At 39.5% G+C, this 8,527-nt stretch overlaps 1 non-coding gene across 1 annotated transcript; it reads right to left on the reverse strand.

Annotated features, from left to right (window-relative positions):
- Positions 1-7,826: 7,826 nt before the first annotated feature.
- On the reverse strand, positions 7,827-7,971 carry LOC115065260. Its single transcript, XR_003845054.1, has one exon. It is a non-coding gene; the product is annotated as a small nucleolar RNA SNORA48 (small nucleolar RNA).
- Positions 7,972-8,527: the final 556 nt, after the last annotated feature.

The following is an 8,527-nucleotide window of genomic DNA, read 5'->3' on the forward strand; positions in this document are numbered from 1 at the left end:
TTGGGTCGTCCTTCTTGTTATACTTCTTACAGTCTATGGGTTGTATCACAGGTATTCTGAACTTTTTGGCTAATGATAATTTATCAGTGAAGACATACCATGAATGTCCTTTTGGGTCTGGGTTATCTCACTCAGGATGATATTTTCTAGTTACATCTATTTGTCTGCAAAATGCATGATGTCTTTGTTTTTAATAGCTGAACAGTATTTCATTGTGTATTTCATTCATATTTTGTATCCATTCTTTGGTTAAGGGACATCTGGGTTTCCAACTTCTGGCTATTATAAATAAGGCTGCTTCAAGCATAGTGGATCATGTGTCCTTGTGGTATGGTAGAGCATCTTTTGAGTATAAGCCCAGGAGCAGTAAAGCTGGGTCTTCAGGTAAAATTAGTTCCAGTTTTCTGAGGAACTCCCAGATTTTCATTAATCCAAATCTTAAGAATTTGTTAGTGTTATAACTCAAGAAAATTCCATTCCTAGGTAGCCAATTAGAATCCTAATCCTTTGTGAAGACTATTTCTTACCCTCTCAGCATTCATAAGTTGTCATCTGTAGTTCTTTGTCTATGGGTTGGGCTAGAGAAGATTGTTCCCTTCCTGGTAGTATGTCTTGCTCAGATCTAATTGAGGCAGCCTTATTGTTGGGGGTACCATGGGTAAAGTTTCCCTATCATTTATAGCAGACCCAACCTCACAGCAGTTTCCTGTCTCCATCTTTTACAGTCTTTATGCACCCTCTTCCATAATGTTCCTTGTACATTAAGTCAAGAAGTTGTGTTGTAGATGAATGAGTTGGGACTGGAAATCGCACATCATTTGCTTTCTCATTTTGACAAATTATATTTTTCTGTAATGGTCTCCATCTGTTGCAAAGAAAAAGCTCTTTGATGAGGAGTGAGAGATACAATTATACAAGGGTATAAGGAAAGATGTGCTGGACTAGTGAAGCAGCAGTAGGTTCTTCCCTGAGAACTGTGATCTGAAATCATATATACAAGAAACATTAAATGGACTGAGAAGATTGAAGAATGAATTTCAATATTGAGACATATATGTGTAAATGTGTGTGTGTGTGTGTGTGTGTGTGTGTGTAATGATAACAAGAAAATGTAGCTATAATATCAAGAGGGAACCAGACAGGTTGAATAAGAGGGATTAGATGGAGAAGAAAAGGAAAGGTGAAAATGATGTGTAGTTAAAATTAAAAACAGAAAAACTTAAAAAGAAAGAAATATATTTTATTCATTTTTCTCTCTGGCCCATATGGAACAGATAAGGTCTACGTGAGACAGAACACACTATGGTATCAGAAAATCTGGGATCATACAAAACTGACAATCAGTGGCAGTCCTTCCTTTTACACCATCACTATCTTCATTTTCTTCATAAGAAAAAAAGAAAGATTGGGAAGAGAGGCCCCTTGGTCTTGCAAACTTTATATGACCCAGCACAGGGGAAGGCCTGGGCCAAGAAGTGGGAGTGGGTGGGTAGGGGAGCNGNGGGGGGGGGGGGGGGGNGGTATAGGGAACTTTCAGGATAGCATTTGAAATGTAAATAAGGAAAATAATAATAATAAAAAAATGAAAAAAAAGAAAAAAGAAACAAAGAAACAAAGAAAGAAAGAAACAAAGAAAGAAAAGCATGTGAAACTTTCCTATCTTCATTTTCTAGTAGCAGCATACCAAATTACTCCTCTGCTTTAGCTATTTAGGTCTATTCATACCCTTCTTCGAGCAGTTGGGACCTATTATTTCCTTCAAATTCAATTCCTTCTAAGTTCTTTATTTACTTTCTTCACAACAATGTCCTTCTGACTAAGGTACTTTGCTAATTTGTTTTTTTATTTTTATTTTTATTTTTTTGGTGGGGGGGAGTCCTGAAGAGCCCACGTAACTTGTACTAGGTCACAAAGTAAATCTGGGAGTAGAGTTTGGCTATTAAGTCTGTATCTTTTCTGAGTTCTAAAGATCTATTAAGACATTCTTCTGCGTACATTCTTCACTGAGAATCTCTGGGTGCCGTTTGCACTGGAGGAACAGATGGGGTCATAAGCAGAATCTGGAGACAGGCTTGGGTCATTGCTCTTTTTCTTTTGTAAATCTATGTGACAGAAAAAAAAGTTTGTCATGCAAAATATTATCTTTTCTGCCAAAATTCCAGATAGAAAGGGACATGGAGTAAACTTGAATCAACTCATAGAGAATCAAATTCTATTTTAAATTCTACATCCTGGAACAGATCTGTCAGGTGAATTTGAGAACCACATAAGACGAAATCACAGTAGCTGTTTTAAGTCACCAGTTTTTAAGGGATTCCTAATTAGTAACATACACACTTGCTACTGCACTGGCAAGTTCATTGACAAATATCCTTTGTATCTTAGGAAGAAACACTATGATGCTTTGGTGCTGGAAAAAAAAATCAATAGCTTTATTAAGATCCAAAAGACAATTGTTTGAAAGTATCTATATCAGGAAAAATCAGTTTTGAATCCCGAGAAACACTAAGACAAGGCAGTGCAGCAAATAATGGAATAAAAGACACCGCATCTTAAAGGAAACTGTAATTCCAAATAGATCTCGATCAATGGCTCCATCCATGTCAGCAGGTCCATTTTTAGCTGCTTTCTCTGATTATTCCTGTTCTAAGAGAATAGTGCTCCTTTGAGTTTACAAGTCCTGGATCCTGGAATGCAGAAGTTTTAATTCTTACAAATTAAACCACCAGCATCAGTGACAAAGTGAGACTTGTCCACAGCCTCCCTGGAAAAACAAACAAAAATTCCTTCTTATCTATATGATTGGAGCTAAACTACATGACTTCCATTCTGAACTTCAAAGAACGCCTGTGGACCAGCTTAATCCCAGAGCAACATCCTGAGTCCTCACCTGAGATGAATCTTAAGAAACTCACTTGAGCAGACACCTGGAGGTGAGCACTGTGGACTCCTCATTTAAATGCTTCCTGCTGAAAGAATCAGACTGTCAAATGTAGGAATCTTCAGCATGAGCCTGGCTCTAAGAGGAAGTAGGAATTGGCTTGTATTGTATGGATTTGCAGACAGTCAAGAAATTTCCAGTGCCAGCCATATTCAGAACATGTTGCACACACTATCATTTTTGAGGACAACAATGTAGACATTTTGGGGAGACTAAGCCACCATGGTGTCAATTATTCCCCTTTAACAATACCACAGCATTCCACAGACATGTAAGCCTACATGCTGGTGGCACTACACACACACACACACATACACACACACACACACACACAGAGAGAGAGAGAGAGAGAGAGAGAGAGAACCAAGTTCCTTACTTGTCAAATGTTATACATGTGAAAACTTTCAAACCACAATACTGATAATGAGTACATCTTAATTGCGTGGGGTGTTTGGTGAGTTCAATAATGGGTTGAAATTGTATTGCTGAATTCATTTTCCATAAGAAATTATGGAATCTGCTGAACAAGGAAATAGTCTCATGCCAGTCTCAGAGTCTATATGATGTATTACATTTCAAGTAAGATAGAAACCATCAATTCAGTACAAAGGAGAATAAAGTCAGGTTTATTGTTTTTAAATCTTCCAATGGTGCATTGTGGTCTAAGTCCCCAAACAATAAATGCATGTGGGTTTAGATATTTGTCATTGAACTTGCCAGTGCAGTAACAAGTGTGTATGTTACTAATTAGGAATCCCTTAAAAACTGGTGACTGAAAACAGCTACTGTGATTTCTTCTTACGTGGTTCTCAGATTCACCTGAGAGGGTTTAAAGGAGGAGAGGGTTCACAAAAACTTTTAGTAAAGTTTAAATTTTCATAAATGACTCAGTGGTTAAGAGGACTGGCAGCTCTTCTAGAGGACCTTGGTTCAATTCCCAGTAGCACATGGTATCTACCAATAGCCTCTAGCCCCAATCCCATGGGATCTGATGTCCTCTTTTGGTTTCTACGGACACCCCATGCATATGGTACAGAGACATACATGAAGTCAAAACACTGAAACACTTAAAAGTAGTTTTTGTTTGCTTGGGGTTTTTTTTTAAGAAATGAAGATTTTTAAGCCTTTATCTAAGAAAATTGTTTTGGTTTTAAAACCCAGAATCCATATATTTCTATTTTTAGGTAACCTGTTCTTTATTTGCTATCTAGTAAAACTCTGAATAAAATATAGGCATATTTGAACAGAAAGTAATCTTGAGTTTTTAGACAACATCTTAAATGAGGTATGTAACATACAGTAGGAGTGTTTTTAATTTGTTCACAGAGTTGAACGACCATCAGGTCAATCAGTCTTTGAACTTTCTGTCACAGTGAGGTGAAGACCTATAACTGTAGTTACCACAAAGTCATTCTTAATTTCTCCCTGTACCATCAGTTCCCCAGAATCCTTTGACCTCAGTAACTTGTCTACTTTCTGCCTCTCTATATTGCCTGTTGAAACGATTATCACCAGCTGTGATTACATGTCCTTTAACAGATATTTTGTGATGTCTAATTTTTCTAATTACCCCAGATGTGGTGATCACCATTTTATCATTTACTTCTGGCAGGTAAAAAAATAACTTAGGTTCTATTTATGAGGATGACTGTGCAGTAGAAATAAGTTTTAGATAATCATTTTCTATACATGTACATTTAAATTAGGCAAAATTCATGATCATATGCTCAAACACATGTGTTTTAGCCCATTGAAACTCTTGTGGAAATCTCTGAATGTGGTTATGGTTATCAGTTGTTCTTGTTACTGGATTTTTTTTGTCATCCTGACTTATTTAGAACTGATTGATAAACATGTGGTTTGTTTGCAAGCATACTGTTTCTGTATGAGGACCATTTTTTATCATCTTCCCATTTTCTCTTTATATCTCGTCCTTCTATCAGAATAATTTAGGATCTCAATTTTCCATCTAGCCTTAGTCATGTGGCTGTTGAAAATCCCTATATTTTAAGAAACGGTTCTTGAGGCAGGGCTATGGCACTCGTGCACAGCAACCTCCTTACACTAATTCTGACAGACGAACGTGGTGCTATTTTTTCCCCAAGCTCCATCTTTGTCTTACCCATGAAATTGCTTTGCTATGCATTCTAGTATGCACTAAGTCTTAATTCCCCTTCTCCTGCTGAGAAATGAAGAGGATATAGGTCCCAGGATAACCTTATCTGCTGGCAAGGAACATAGAAATATAATCTCTTAACTCGTTTCATATTATTTGCCTGTGCTCTGCACAAATGCACCGGAAGACATTTATCTGACGCTGGAGCTGAGATTTTCACAAAAGCAGGTTAGCTCTCCAATGTTCAAATAGCTGGAATTTTATCCTCTAGCTTAGAGTGACTTTTGAGTATTAAACAAGGCCTGAGGTTGAAAAGATGGGGGTCTCAAAATTATTTAGAATTACTGCTAGTGGCAAAGGGGTGAATACACTTAGAGAAAAATGGTTGAATAATATTTCTTGCTCTGAAGGAGGCTACTGTAATTTGTATTGAAAATCAGTGACAATGTGTCTTGAAATGCTGAAATGGAGCCCACTGCACTGACGCTCTGTGATGCCAGCGTCATAGCACTAAGCATGAGCTCTACTACAACTAAGTGTTGAAATGTTTGTTCTAGTTGATAATGAGGGCTTCACTAACATGCTCTTGTGGAAAATAACAGGTTCCAAATGTGTGACCATGTGGTAGAAAATTTCAATTTTTTTTTTCCGTTTTCAAGAATTGGATTTTCTTATCATTAGGTCTGAATTCTGTCCACACCATGCTAATAAAGAATGCTCAAAATCTAGACAAGGCAGAAAGTAGCAGTAAAAGATAATAACAAATAGAGTAGTGATTTACACTCTAAGAAAGGGCTTTCTTGGTACATACCCTGGCTTGTCTCCTTTCTCTCCAAAGAAGACGACACATGCATTTTCATTCCCCTTTAACAAAGAGCAGGTGAGAAGTGAGGCACAACTGTCTGGATCTTTCTGTCTGCCTGGAATAGTATGAAGGAGACGCATAAAGGCCTATTGTATTTCCATCAGTAATGAAAATCAGCATAAATTAGGCGTTGATTTTAAATTAGGACCTTCTATTGGATGTGAGATATTAGAGTCAGAATTTCTGCTTTTTACAACACATTGGGCTATTGTTTAATTTTCAAATTATATCTTTGTTAGCTTTTAATTGTTTTATTTTTTAACTTTTTGCTGATGTTGATGCTTTGTAAATTTCATATTATGCAGCCCCAGTCCCACTCATCTACTAGATGCCTCATATCTGCCCTTTATTCTTGTAATTTTCCCCCCAAATAAAATGTACATGGAGTATGTCATAATGTGCCCCACAGTGTATCCTTCTGTCCACACATCTACCCTTGAAATGAGTCATTGGTCTGGTTTAAGGTCCCTGACTTTTGTGACACCATCAATACTGAATCCTCACCAGGACTCCTTCTCATTATTCTGTTCTTCCCCTGTGTCATCGAGATCCTGTAAGTATGGATCAGCAGGACTGGTCCTTTCATGCAACCTGACTGTTCTCAGAGAATATAGATTTTAGGTGGGTCAATTCAGAGCCCCAGACCTGGGCCTGGGTGGTATCTGAGTTGGTCAGGATGCCAGCTCTTCTTTATTCCAACCACCAGGGAGAGCTCTCCAGCCCTGCTCCAGCTAGGCCATGCAATGGCACCATTCTCCTGCCTTTATGCTTCAGGGGCTGGTGGCTCACTTGCACTCAATCTTCCAGAGAGTCAGCTCCACAGTGCTGCCCAATCAAAGCGCCAGGAGCACTTTCCCAAGTGCTATAGCCTTCTAGGGGCTGGACCAGTTCTTCCTGTCTCATCTTCTCCGGACTGGTTCACCTTTTCTTTTGCCATCAGGGTCAGCTTCTCTGTGTTCTCCAGTTGAAGTGCAGGGCCCTCTCTCCCCAGTGCTTCAGGTAGTGAGAGGGCTGGGATAGCTTTCCTGCTCTCATTCCATCAGGGCCAGTTCTCCTGACGAGTCAGAATAACAAACAGCCCTTGGGGCTGGCTCACCTTCACTTCCTCCACCAAGGCCATCTCTACTGTACTGCCCAGACAAAAAGTACGGTGCCAGATCTTCTGAGTTCTACAGGCAGCGAGTTGCAGAGGCAGCTCATCAGCTCTCATGACCCCAGGGCTAGCTCTTCTGACTGCTACAGGCAGTGAGGGGTAACGTGGGCATCATACCTGTACCCACGCCAATCTCACACTAGAGCAGTGGAAGGACTAATTCTCTCTTGCTTACACTCTTAGAACTGGCTCACCTGTCGCCCTGTCCCCAGAGCAGTCTTCAGTGCTGCTGCTGGTAAGGGGTGGGGCCGGTTCTGGATAGCCGCTGGACATCCACGTAGTACCTGAATACTGCCTTGACCAGGGGTGTCCTCAGGTTCTCTTGTGATAACGGACATTGGGACATCAACACCTACCCCTGACACTGTATAGATAATAACAGAGCCAGACCTGGTCCAAGGCAGCATCTTGGGTTGGGATCTCACTGTGGCCCTAGATGGCAGGCCACTCTCAGGAAGCTATTCCTCCCCAACATCTAGTCTCCAGTTCCATCTCTCTTCACAATGCTGAAGTCGTTCCACTTCTCTTTCTATCTCATCTGTCCAGCACACTGTGGTTGCTCCCACTCCAGGCTAGAAACAGGACTATCAGGCCCCTGGATGACATCCTCTGTCAGTGCTGAGTGGTGTGGCAGGCAGCAAGCTGGTATGGACCGCTAGCCTGTGCCATGCTCAGGAGGGCAGGTCTGTGGATGATGTGCCTGTCTTGCTCTTCCAAGACTTTGCTGCCTGGACTTGAATTGATTTGATTTTTATGTATCCTAGGCATAAAATAGTTTTGGTCACCAAGCCCAGGCATCAAGCTAGGATGAGCAAAGGACTGCCATCTGCTCAGCCCCTGACTGACAGAATACCAACATCACAAACAAGGTGTCTTTTTGCCCATATCCAGTGGGGTCAGAATGTATTTTCTTAATGTAATTGATATGTAAGTAAAGATTTCATAAACTTTATCTTGTTGATATGCATAAATTGCATAAAGTAATTAGGTTTAGTGTTAGATTTCCAGTTACAATGATAATTTGCTAATTGGCTATAGACCCCCCTTTCTCCTCCCTTTCCTCCAAGCTTCTACTAGTTATTATTCTATGGCTAGGTGAGCTTTTAATAGTTTCTATACATAGGAGCCAACAAGCAGGCACCAGTTTTTGTGTGTATAGTTTAGTTCATTTGACTTGGTGTCCTCTTATTCCATCTGTGGTGTTGGAGATAATTGGGTTTCATGTTTACTGTGCATTAATATGATTCAGTGCATAAACACAGTAAATTTTCTTGTTTTCAAACATTTACTGTATAGTGAGACTTATATACATGGACACTGTTTTTATATCATTTTCACGCTAACATTTCCTATCTCTGTGTTCTTCACACTGTTTCAAATTCATAACCTTTATTTTACATACATGCATATATATATATATATATATATATATATATATATATATATATATAT

This window comes from Mus pahari, chromosome 13, assembly GCF_900095145.1.
Source record: "Mus pahari chromosome 13, PAHARI_EIJ_v1.1, whole genome shotgun sequence".
Taxonomy (NCBI): domain Eukaryota; kingdom Metazoa; phylum Chordata; class Mammalia; order Rodentia; family Muridae; genus Mus; species Mus pahari.